At 48.1% G+C, this 11,824-nt stretch overlaps 1 long non-coding RNA gene across 1 annotated transcript; it reads right to left on the reverse strand.

Moving 5' to 3' along the window:
* Window positions 1-9,474: 9,474 nt before the first annotated feature.
* LOC123141397 (uncharacterized) lies at window positions 9,475-10,822 on the reverse strand. The gene is made up of 2 exons (XR_006470243.1): window positions 10,280-10,822; window positions 9,475-9,844 (listed from the first exon to the last, which is right to left on the reverse strand). It is a non-coding gene; the product is annotated as an uncharacterized lncRNA (long non-coding RNA).
* Between the last annotated feature and the right edge of the window lie 1,002 nt (window positions 10,823-11,824).

Below are 11,824 nucleotides of genomic sequence, written 5' to 3' on the forward strand. Positions count from 1 at the left end.
GGATTAATTAAGTTAATTAATTAATTAATTTAATTATTATTTTTTTATCTTTTCTTTTCTTTTCCTTTTTTTAACGTTCATGGGGCTGGGGCCCGTTTGTCATAGGCCCCAGGGGCCTTTGCGGGCGAAACGGGCAGAGGGCGCCGTTCGGGACCTGCGAGGCCAGTGCAGCAGGGCGGGGCGGACCACCCAGGCGGCGCCGCAGGGCAATGGCCGGCCGGTGGGGAGCAGCAGGGCGCCACCAGCGGCGCGCGGGCCGGAAGAAGCTGCCCCAGCAGCGGCGAGCAAAGGGGGCGGCGCAAGTGTAGCCGCAAGCATCAGAAGGGGGCGCGGTCGGCTAGCGGTGCGCGGGCGGCCGCGGCCGCGGGAGGAGAAGAAGGCGGCCGGCGGGCGAGGCCACCGTGGGTGGTGGCGCGAGCAAAACCGGGACGCGGCGCCGGGCGCGTGCAGCCGCGTGCGTGTGCGGGGAGGCGCGGACGGGTCGGCGAGGCAAAGGCAGGCGGGGGTGCAACGAGCGAGGCCGTGGCGGACGGGGTAGCGCACGAGAGGAGGTAAAAGGAGGAAATGAGGGGGGGTTCCTCACAGGGGAGCTGCAGGGGGAAGGCAGCGGGCTCGGGGAGGTGGCGGCAGTGTCGCCGGCGATGGGGGCGGCGGAAGACGGCGCCGTTCGGGGGAGATGCCGGCGTCGGGGTCGATCCGGTCGATCCGGCGACGGAGCTCGTCAGTAGGGATGAGGAGGCAGCGACGACGACGATGTCGAGGCGCAGACGAGGAAGACGACGGCGACGGCGGGGGGGGGGGGCTCCGGGCAGCGAGATGACGGCGACGACAGCGGCGCTGCGTCGGGCGGCTTCGGGTCTTCGCCCCGATCTCGATCCAGATCGGGGTAGCGAGTGGGGGGGAGGGGGAGCGAGTGGGGAACGTGGGCTAGGGTTCGGTGGGGGTGGGGGTTAAGCAGGGGGCAGCGGGGGTGGGCCGGCCCGCTGGTTGGTTAGCTGGGCCGGTTGGCCCAGCGGGGGGGGGTGTCTTTTTTTTTCTTCTTAGCTTTGTTTTTATTTATTATTTCCTGTTCTATTTTGGTTACACCTATTACAGTTTTTATAAAATACAAAACAAACTCCTAAAGTATCGTTATAATATAGGCCACTAGCTTGTTCATGTTTGGTGTAGTAATAATTACTTGATACATTTTTATTATTTAAAAGGTATTTAAATATATTTTTTAGCCACCATTTTCTTTACTTTAGTGCATCTAAATACTTTATAAAGGTGTGGTCTCTCCACCAACATGGTCTATGTATTATTTGACACATTAGGAACAATTTAGTTTTGACTTTTGAAAACTTTTACTGTTTGACTTTATTTTAAATTTGAATTTGAATCGGTTTCGAACTAACGCAAGACTAGCAACAGTAATCAAGGTGACGTGGCATCATTAGCAGAGGGCTACTGTAGCTTAATTATCCGGGCGTCACAATTCTCCTCCACTACAAGAAATCTCGTCCCGAGATTTAAGAGGGGGAATAAGAGGGAAAGGTCTGGTTACGAAATTCTAACGAATCTTCTCGGTCTTGGTTGCTCTTCTCGAAGTGGTCGATCCATTATATTGATGTCTTCATTTTTCTGCTTCAGGTCATCAAGATGAAGTCGGCATCCTTTCTTCGGGGGTTCCATCGTACTTACGAAAGAATAAGGGGGGTATTTCGGGAGAACGAACCTCTACAAGGTCGACTATCTGGTCGATAACATCGGGGAAGGTGGCGAAAGGTAACTCTCGAATTGACACTTAAGAAAATATCGAGAGCAAAGTAATGAGGTTTCATGGGAAGTTTTGAGCGAGCAGGCAACCGTTCGATGCCTGAAACAGGGCGTGAAAGAGGCTCAAAGCAATCGGGAATAAGTATTGCGTCTTATACCAGAATAGATCAATAGGCAGGTGGCTCGTGAATTACATACAAAGTCAAGCGCGAGGAATAACTATGGAAACAGGGGGTGTACAGGAGAGTCAGGTTTCGATCCTGTGGAACTGTGGGTTATGGGCCCACCATGTGGGTTAAAAGTAGGGAGGGCATTGTCATCTTGCACAATCATGATAGCAAGGCATGTCAGAGGGTAGCCTATTAGTTATGTCGGCAACAATGCCGATACCAAGGGCGAGGGATGAAGAGAACCATTTTCCTGCTCGTTGAACGAAGCGGACCACTAGGCAAAGTTCTCGTCCATCGGTGGCTACCGGGATGTCATCAACAATAGTAACAGGGTCTTGCTGACAGAATTGTACACCGAGGTGTTTACATAAGCAGGAGAATATTACTGCTTAGATCATATAGAACTCAAGAAGGGTTAAACAAAACAATGGAAAGGAAAATATCATTATCAGATTAAACAGAACAATGGAAAGGAAAATGTGTTTAAACACATATTTCAAGGGTATATTCTTCCCAAGGGTAAGCAGAGCATGATATCCATGACGGGATATAACGTAGAAAACCCTTTAGGAAAGAGGAGAGAAATTTCATGCCATTACCCATACAACGGTGTGATAATTGATAAAGAAAGTTTAGCATTGTGCTTCAAATGTTCTTATTGAAATTCGGAGTACCACAGACATGCTTCGAGATAGCATTGACATGGTCTTCAAGCAAAAGACAGACTTGGAATACACAAGGATTCATCAGGAACAACATATAGAATAAGTCTTTCAATTTCCTCATGGAAGAATGGTTAACCTTGCTAAAAAGGAAATTATAACAAAAGGTCCTCTGGCTAGGGGTGCTAAGCAAAGACACCACCTTACCGGGTCATATAAAGACCAACATTATAACTCTTGGAAATATGTTCCAACCATCACATCTGGCCGAGATTCAGATCTGATTGGTGTCACGATACCTCAGACTTAGGATGCCTGAGAAGAAAAGGAGCGGCACAATTTGACGAGATGACATTGTAAGATTCCCGGGAAATGAACTATGGAAGCGAGTTCCGAAACAAGAGTTCATCATTAAATCAAGGAGAGGTGAGGAGGTGACTGATTGACTCAGCGACAACCCATTGATATTTCCAAAAAGATGGATTTCCACAACTAAGTGAACAAGGAGATAACATTAGCTAGATCGAATGACTTAATGATGTATGCTCGAGGAAAACATACACAGTTAAACATTGGTTGAAATGTGCACCCGAAATATGGGCTCGGTAGCACGATCAATGGCCGAATGATGATTCAATAAGCCATAGACATAGAATGAAACTATAGACCAATAACTTCAAAGCAATAGGGTTGCTAGGAGTTTAGAATTTACACATCACAGACCATTTGTCGGTATTTCGTTTAGAAGCAACACGGGGACCAAAGAATGGTGATGGTGAGAAGTATCACTGTACCAAGAATTCTTAAGAGGTGGAGTAATGCTCACGACATTCTTGACATCAAAGATGGTAATACTCCACGGTAGAACATAACATAAGTTGGATAGCAGGGAAATCAAGATACAACACAAAATATGAACAAGTTTGTGTTGGGGGGAGGCAAGAATGTTGTCGATGATAACACAATTCATCGAGGGGCAAGGATGGTATTTCTCATCCTGAATTTCGACACACAACTTGGAAGAAGTCAAATTGTTGACAATGATCACGACAAATTTGTCGAGAGGTTTTCAAGAAGATGTAATTGATCGACGATGACATCCAGCCAAAGGAATGATGAAAGCGAAAGGTTACTGGAACCACGGTTAGGACACAAACTCGAAATCAAGTTTGCTGTTCAAGGAGAAGTGATATGACGAGGAAGATCGATTGTAAGACTAGCTCACCGTCGCAATTTGTGCTCCGGGAAGAAGGACCCGGTAGCACAGTTAAAATTTAGCACGATAATGATATAGCCAATCAGCCTAGGAATGACGTGATCGAGTACAAACTCGCAAGTAAAGAAGATTACTAAGAGTTGTTTAATCACGACGCGGACTCGATTCAGTTATCGATGTCCTTGAGTGTTTAATAAATCGAAGCCCGTGAAAAAAAAAACTGTAATCAGTGAGAATGTAGTACTTGATGAAGAACTCATAAGAAGTTATGCAGTTCTGTGATAACCTCGAGATACCAGGGGGGTAATACTCGACGACAAACCAAAGTAGAGGTTGGACTGGGGTATTGCTCTGCAGAAGACAAGTGCTTAACTTGTACGAGAAATGGTATTTAAAGGAGAACATGGTCGGAACCACGATTGCAAAAGGCCAGATCCCAGATATAAGATGAACTTATACCAAGGGAATAATTAATTTAAGAGAAGCTTTTAATGATAAGATCTACATCGTGTCCATGGGCATGAACACAAAGTTCAAGGTCGACTCCAACTTCTCCAATGCATAACCTTTCATTCACTTCTCGCATTCGATGAAGTTGTATGGTAGAAAATTATCTGGTAAAATATCAGAAGGGTATGTCTTGTGAAAACCTTCGGGTTCATACGGTTTTTAGGGAAGGTATAGGTTCAATCCATCGGGGCATCTTAGAAACATATACCTCAAACTTCAAGAGTAAAATCACCAGCTCAAAAGTAGAGTATGGTTATCAAGCAGAGGATACAAATTACCAAAGGCATTATATATCCATGGAAATGATCACAAGGTTGTTGAATAAGAAGGACACTGTCGGATAATAACCCAACAAGGGGTCTTGTGGTCTACAACGGAGCTGATGCGAGTATCGGTACTCTATCAGAGGAAGAAGGAACGAAAGGGCATCGGACTATAAAAACAACTGAGTAATTCAAAGCTCAAATGCAAAGGAATTATAATTTCCAAATCAAGGGATCAGAAGCCAATGGTCTGATTAAGAATGGATAAGTTGAATAGACTTAAGGGTACAATCGACGGCAATTTGATTGGTCGATAACCAGTTCACGTTTCAAATGACGTCTGAGCCGGAAGGATGAATTCTAGGCTCTGATTGAGGATTGCGAGCATTCGCAACAAAATGAATCAACAGACTCAAAATGATAATGACAAGAGATGCCAATAAGATTATGAAACTTAAGATTAATCATAATGCAAGTAAGCAAGAATTTCAAGAGCAATAGGCTGCTCAGGATTTTTGGAAGTTCAAATAGTATTTCAAAGACTTTTGTGAATTACTTGAATCAATTGGGGACGAGCAGATACTCGGTAAGTGCGAGAATTATCCGTAGGGGTATTCAGGTGACAAGGAACAACAAGGCAGTAAGCTCAAAGGATTCTTGGAACAACAGAGAGAATTTCGGGGTATCTTGTAATAACAAGAACAACGGGGAAACATTGTATGAATGGCGAGTATACGTGGTTATCCATAGGAGTTTATCGATGGAAGGGAATTGCAAAAGCGATGAACAGCAGTTCTCGGGTTAACAACGGAGAGTGTCTTCAGGGCCTTCACGTGCAGCAGACGATCATCAGTAATAAGGGGCTCTCCGAGTGAAAGTGATAACGAGATCCTAATGTTAGATTTAGCAAAATTCATTTAACCCGAATAGGAGAGAGATCATAGTCCCAGAGTAAAGGTCGAGGAGTAAAAGATCCTAATACCACCCAATGGCGACGTGGGCCCGTAAGCCACACAGCCATGTTAGTAAAAGTTTTTCAATGACTAGATTCGACTTCGGCCAATGAGTTGGAAAGGGGGATTCCTACAGGCAGTTGGCTCTGATACCAACTTGTGACGCCCCCGATTTGACCGTACACTAATCATGCACGCAAATGTGTATGATCAAGATCAGGGACTCACGGGAAGATATCACAACACAACTCTACAACATAAATAAGTCATACACGCATCATAATACAAGCCAGGGGCCTCGAGGGCTCGAATACAAGTGCTCGATCATAGACGAGTCAGCGGAAGCAACAATATCTGAGTACAGACATAAGTTAAACAAGTTTGCCTTAAGAAGGCTAGCACAAACTGGGATACAGATCGAACGAGGCGCATGCCTCCTGCCTGGGATCCTCCTAACTACTCCTGGTCGTCGTCAGCGGGCTGCACGTAGTAGTAGGCTCCTCCAGTGCCATAGGAGTCGTCGTCGACGGTGGCGTCTGGCTCCTGGACTCCAGCATCTGGTTGCGACAACCAGGTAGAAAGGAAAGGGGGAAAAGAGGGAGAGAAGCAACCGTGAGTACTCATCCAAAGTACTCGCAAGCAAGGAGCTACACTACATATGCATGGGTATATGTGTAAAGGGCCATATCAGTGGACTGAACTGCAGAATGCCAGAATAAGAGGGGGATAGCTAATCCTGTCGAAGACTACGCTTCTGGCAGCCTCCATCTTGCAGCATGTAGAAGAGAGTAGATTGAAGTCCTCCAAGTAGCATCGCATAGCATAATCCTACCCGGCGATCCCCTCCTCGTCGCCCTGTTAGAGAGCGATCACCGGGTTGTATCTGGCACTTGGAAGGGTGTATTTTATTAAGTATCCGGTTCTAGTTGTCATAAGGTCAAGGTACAACTCCGGGTCGTCCTTTTACCGAGGGACACGGCTATTCGAATAGATAAACTTCCCTGCAGGGGTGCACCACATAACCCAACACGCTCGATCCCATTTGGCCGGACACACTTTCCTGGGTCATGCCCGGCCTCGGAAGATCAACACGTCGCAGCCCCACCTAGGCTCAATAGAGAGGTCAGCACGCCGGTCTAAATCCTATGCGCGCAGGGGTCTGGGCCCATCGCCCATTGCACACCTGCACGTTACGAGGGCGGCCGGAAGCAGACCTAGCCTAGCAGGCGTTCCAGTCCAATCCGGCGCGCGCCGCTCCGTCGCTGACGTCAAGAAGAGCTTCGGCTGATACCACGATGTCGAGTGCCCATAACTGGTCCCGCGTAGTTGGTTAGTGCGTATAGACCAAATGGCCAGACTCAGATCAAATACCAAGATCTCGTTAAGCGTGTTAAGTATCCGCGAACGCCGACCAGGGCCAGGCCCACCTCTCTCCTAGGTGGTCTCAACCTGCCCTGTCGCTCCGCCACAAAGTAACAGTCGGGGGCCGTCAGGAACCCAGGCCCACCTCTACCGGGATGGAGCCACCTGTCCTTTCAGCCCCCTCACCAGAATCACATGCGGGTACTCAACGAGCCGACCCGACTTTAGTCACCACATGTGTCATGTATATAAAGTATATAGTATATACCCGTGATCACCGCCCAAGTGATCACGGCCCGATAGTATAGCACAGCAGACGGACAAGAATGTAGGGCCACTGATGGAAAACTAGCATCCTATACTAAGCAAGTAGGATTGCAGGTAAAGGTAACAACAGTAGTAGCAAGGACAGGCTATGCATCAGGATAGGATTAACGGAAAGTAGTAACATGCTACACTACTCTAATGCAAGCAGTATAGAGAAGAATAGGTGATATCTGGTGATCAAGGGGGGGCTTTCCTGGTTGCTTTGGCAAGGAAGGGTCGTCAACTCTGTAGTCGAATTGGGGTCGCCGGCAGTCTCGGGGTCTACCGGAAAAAAGTAACGGAGGGGGAACACAATAAATAACAAAGCAATCAAAGCATCACAAAGCGTAACATGGCAATACGCGGTGCTAGGTGTGCCCTAACGCGGTAGTAGGTGATACCGACGAAGGGGGGAAACATCCGGGAAAGTATCCCCGGCGTTTCGGGTTTTCGAACAGATAAACCGGAGGGGGAAAGTTGTGTGTTTGCTATGCTAGGGATGTGTGGTGAACGAACGGGCTGCGCATCCAGATTCGTCTCGTCGTTCTGAGCAACTTTCATGTAGAAAGTATTTTCATCCGAGATACGGATTAAAAGATATGATTTTCAAAAGGATTTATTAATTTCTGGAATTTAATTAATTATTTAATTTAGTTCGAAATTGGATTTATGACATCAGCATGATGTCATGCTGACGTCAGGAGTCAACATGGGTTGACTGGTCAACCTGACGTGTGGGTCCCGCATGTCATTGACACATTGCCCTAACTAACAGATTAGTTAGTCCAATTAGATATTTAGGTTAATTAAGTTTAATTAGTTTAACTAAGCGGGATTAATTAAGTTAATTAATTAGTTAATTAATTAATTTAATTAATTAATTTTTTATCTTTTTTTATCTTTTCCTTTTTTTTAACGTTCAGGGGGCTGGGGCCCCGTTTGTCATAGGCCCCAGGGGCCTTTGCGGGCGAAACGGGCAGCGGGCGCCGTTCGGGACCTACGAGGGCAGTGGAGCAGGGCGGGGTTGACCACCCAGACGGCGCCGCAGGGCAGTGGCCGGCCGGCGGGGAGCAGCAGGGCGCCACCAGCAGCGCGCGGGCCGGCAGAAGCTGCCCCAGCAGCGGCGAGCAAAGGGGGCGGCGCGGCGGCGCAAGTGCAGCTGCAAGCATCAGAACGGGGCGCGGTCGGCTAGCGGTGCACGGGCGGCCGACGGGCGAGGCCACCATGGGTGGTGGCGCGAGCAAAACCGGGACACGGCGCCGGGCGCGTGCAGCCGCGTGCGTGTGCGGGGAGGCACGGTCGGGTCGGCGAGGCAAAGGCAGGCGAGGGCGCGACGAGCGAGGCCGTGGCGGACGGGGTAGCGCACGAGAGGAGGTAAAAGGAGGAAATGAGGGGGGTTCCTCACAGGGGAGCTGCAGGGGGAAGGCAGCGGGCTCGGGGAGGTGGCGGCAGTGTCGCCGGCGATGGGGGCGGCGGAAGACGGCGCCGTTCGGGGGAGATGCCGGCGTCGGGGTCGACCCGGTCGATCCGACGACGGAGCTCGCTAGTGGGGATGAGGAGGCAGCGACGACGACGATGTCAAGGCGGAGACGAGGAAGACGACGGCGACGGCGGGGGAGGGGGGGGCTCCGGGCAGCGAGATGACGGCGACGACAGTGGCGCTGCGTCGGGCGGCTTCGGGTCTTCGCCCCGATCTCGATCCAGATCGGGGTAGCGAGTGAGGGGGAGGGGGAGCGAGTGGGGAACGTGGGCTAGGGTTCGGTGGGGGTGGGGGGTTAAGCAGGGGGCAGCGGGGGTGGGCCGGCCGGCTGGTTGGTTAGCTGGGCCGGTTGGCCCAACGGGGGGTGTCTTTTATTTTTTTTCTTAACTTTGTTTTTATTTACTTTACTTTTATTTATTATTTCCTGTTCTATTTTGATTACACCTATTACAGTTTTTATAAAATACAAAACAAACTCCTAAAGTATCGTTATAATATAGGCCACTAGCTTGTTCATGTTTGGTGTAGTAATAATTACTTGATACATTTTTATTATTTAAAAGGTATTTAAATATATTTTTTTAGCCACCATTTTCTTTACTTTAGTGCATCTAAATACTTTATAAAGGTGTGGTCTCTCCACCAACATGGTCTATGGATTATTTGACACGTTAGGAACAATTTAGTTTTGACTTTTAAAAACTTTTACTGTTTGACTTTATTTTAAATTTGAATTTGAATCGGTTTCGAACTAACGCAAGACTAGCAACCGTAATCAAGGTGACGTGGCATCATTAGCAGAGGGCTACTGTAGCTTAATTATCCGGGCGTCACAGTATACCTGCTTGTGTATGTAAAGATAGAAAAAAGGAATTGCAGTGAGAGGAGAGTGTGCGTTTGCCTTCCACAAATACAATCACAGATACAATGAAAGAGTCGCCGAGGGGATCGGCGGCACGCAGCATCGACGAAATCGGCGGCGGCGAGAAGATCAGTGTCGAGGCGTCGAGGAGATGGGGGCGGCATCCAGAGGTTGACGCAAGACATGGATACGGCATGCACGTTAGTCTCGTCGGGCTGCACGCTCTCGTCTGTTTCAAGTGTGCTGATTAGATGCCAAGCACGTGTAGATAACAACAAGGGCAGTTTAGTCTTTTCCGGTGCCTGTAAATAGGAAAAGAAAAAGGGAAATCTGTAAAAGGACTGGAATGGCATGTTAATCAAAGTACACATGAGTTGGGTGGCATTTTTACGAAGTCAATCTTGACAGTGGCATTTGTGCGAAGCCTCATATTGAAAGTGGCAAATAGCCAATTTTCTCAAAGTAAAACAAAGCTGAACCAAAAATCAAGTTGCATTATACCACTAGCTAGCAATTAGTACAACGAATGTACTCCTAGATAATAACACAACGATGAAAAGACCAGCTGCGATTAACTGAACAGTACTATCAGTCACAATTCAGAGCAAAAATGAAGTCAAGATTGGGAGATTGGGAATACCAAATACCAGATCTGGAACAAATATGTAAGAAGCACGAAGCACATGCGCCATCCATGGGCAAATCACAAGATCTCACAAGTAAAAAAATGCACGAACATGGGAGACATCGGGCAGTTCCTGCTGCTTTTTGGATGGGATGGACCAGCGACTTGGAACCTGATGGGCCTCATTCTGCCATCCGCGCTGCTCCAATCTATGGGGCGGTAGATCTGGCAGAGCAAGGGGCGCGGGGAAGGCGCCGTTGGCGGCGGGCTCCCACCCACCCCTCTCGAATCGATGGGGTGTGGATCTTGCAGAGCAACGACCGTTGTGAAGGCTAGCGTCGGCAGCAGAGTTTGACGGCAGACGGTGGAGCTAGCACAGAGGACGACGGACGGCGGATTCGGCCATCCCGTCATGGATTTGGGGACGGCGGAGAGTGGCGAGGTGAGAGCCTGAGCGAGGAACCAGAAAGAAATGAGGGAAAGGGGCGAGGGGATGCTCTGACCCCACGACTGCGAGAGAATCGCTGCCCCACGCCTGCATTGCGGGTGCAGCCAATTTGCATCAGTTGGGCCTGCACGAAGGAAACACCCGAAACCTGCGTTCCCCTCAGCCTGGCTGAGAGATGTCCTTTTGCATGAGTCGGGCCAGGCTGAAGACGCCGCACAGGGCACCAAACATCCGCGATTTTGCATGACGGGTGCGAGCCAGGTGCGACTCAATCAACCAAACACGCCCTTGACTCCTGCCAATCGCTCGCCCCCCTCAACTGTTTTCAGCTCGATGTGTACTGTACAACGCTAATGGACGCGCTAGTTGTATCATTAGCCCATATAAAAATATATTCACTGAACCAAGTACACCGAACATAGAAGGCCAAAGCCCAATAGCCCACACACATAAGCGTATATGTGATCGATCCGATCTATTTATTGATCTACGTGTGTGTTCTGCCGAACTGCTTAGGGCGTTTGCCGCTCGGCTAGGACGTTTGCAAATTGCCGGGGCGGCAGCTTGCCACGACCACAACGCCATCCACTGATCTACAGTCCGCTGCCCAGATATTCCTAGAGGCAGGCGGATTAGATCACCAGAAATTCATAATACAATTAGAGGCCGCTAGCCAGACGACTAGGATTGAAGATATTGGCAGCAGGTACCACTACCCACCAGTGATCTTAGTCAGTTTAATTAGCATTGTGTACAAAGTAGAGCTTTTGACTGTTTATGCATTTTTGGATCCACGAGATGAGTTATTCGATGTGATTAATATATTCATAATGGTGGATTTTTGTATCTCTATTTGGATTAGGGTTCGCAACTGTAAATTAACACTTGCCGGCTGTAACTATTTTATGCGTGGATAATGTTCTTTAACAAACTAGCTCAATATGCATATATTCTTTTGCATAATCAGTTTACATATATCGATACAGAAGGGTTAATAAGAAAATATATCCTGACTCGTGAATCAAAGACCAGCACCTTGCTCTAGCTATATACGCTATCTAACTGGTCTTTAATCCCCCTTTGGAATGATTCGGCAGTTACCAAAGAAAAATTTGAATCTGATCGGAGCATTACTTTCAGCGAGAATTTGGAATATGAGTATCGCATTTTGGCATCACGATGATATATTCAATTGTTTCCCCACTTCCT

This window comes from Triticum aestivum, chromosome 6D (assembly GCF_018294505.1).
Source record: "Triticum aestivum cultivar Chinese Spring chromosome 6D, IWGSC CS RefSeq v2.1, whole genome shotgun sequence".
Classification (NCBI taxonomy): domain Eukaryota; kingdom Viridiplantae; phylum Streptophyta; class Magnoliopsida; order Poales; family Poaceae; genus Triticum; species Triticum aestivum.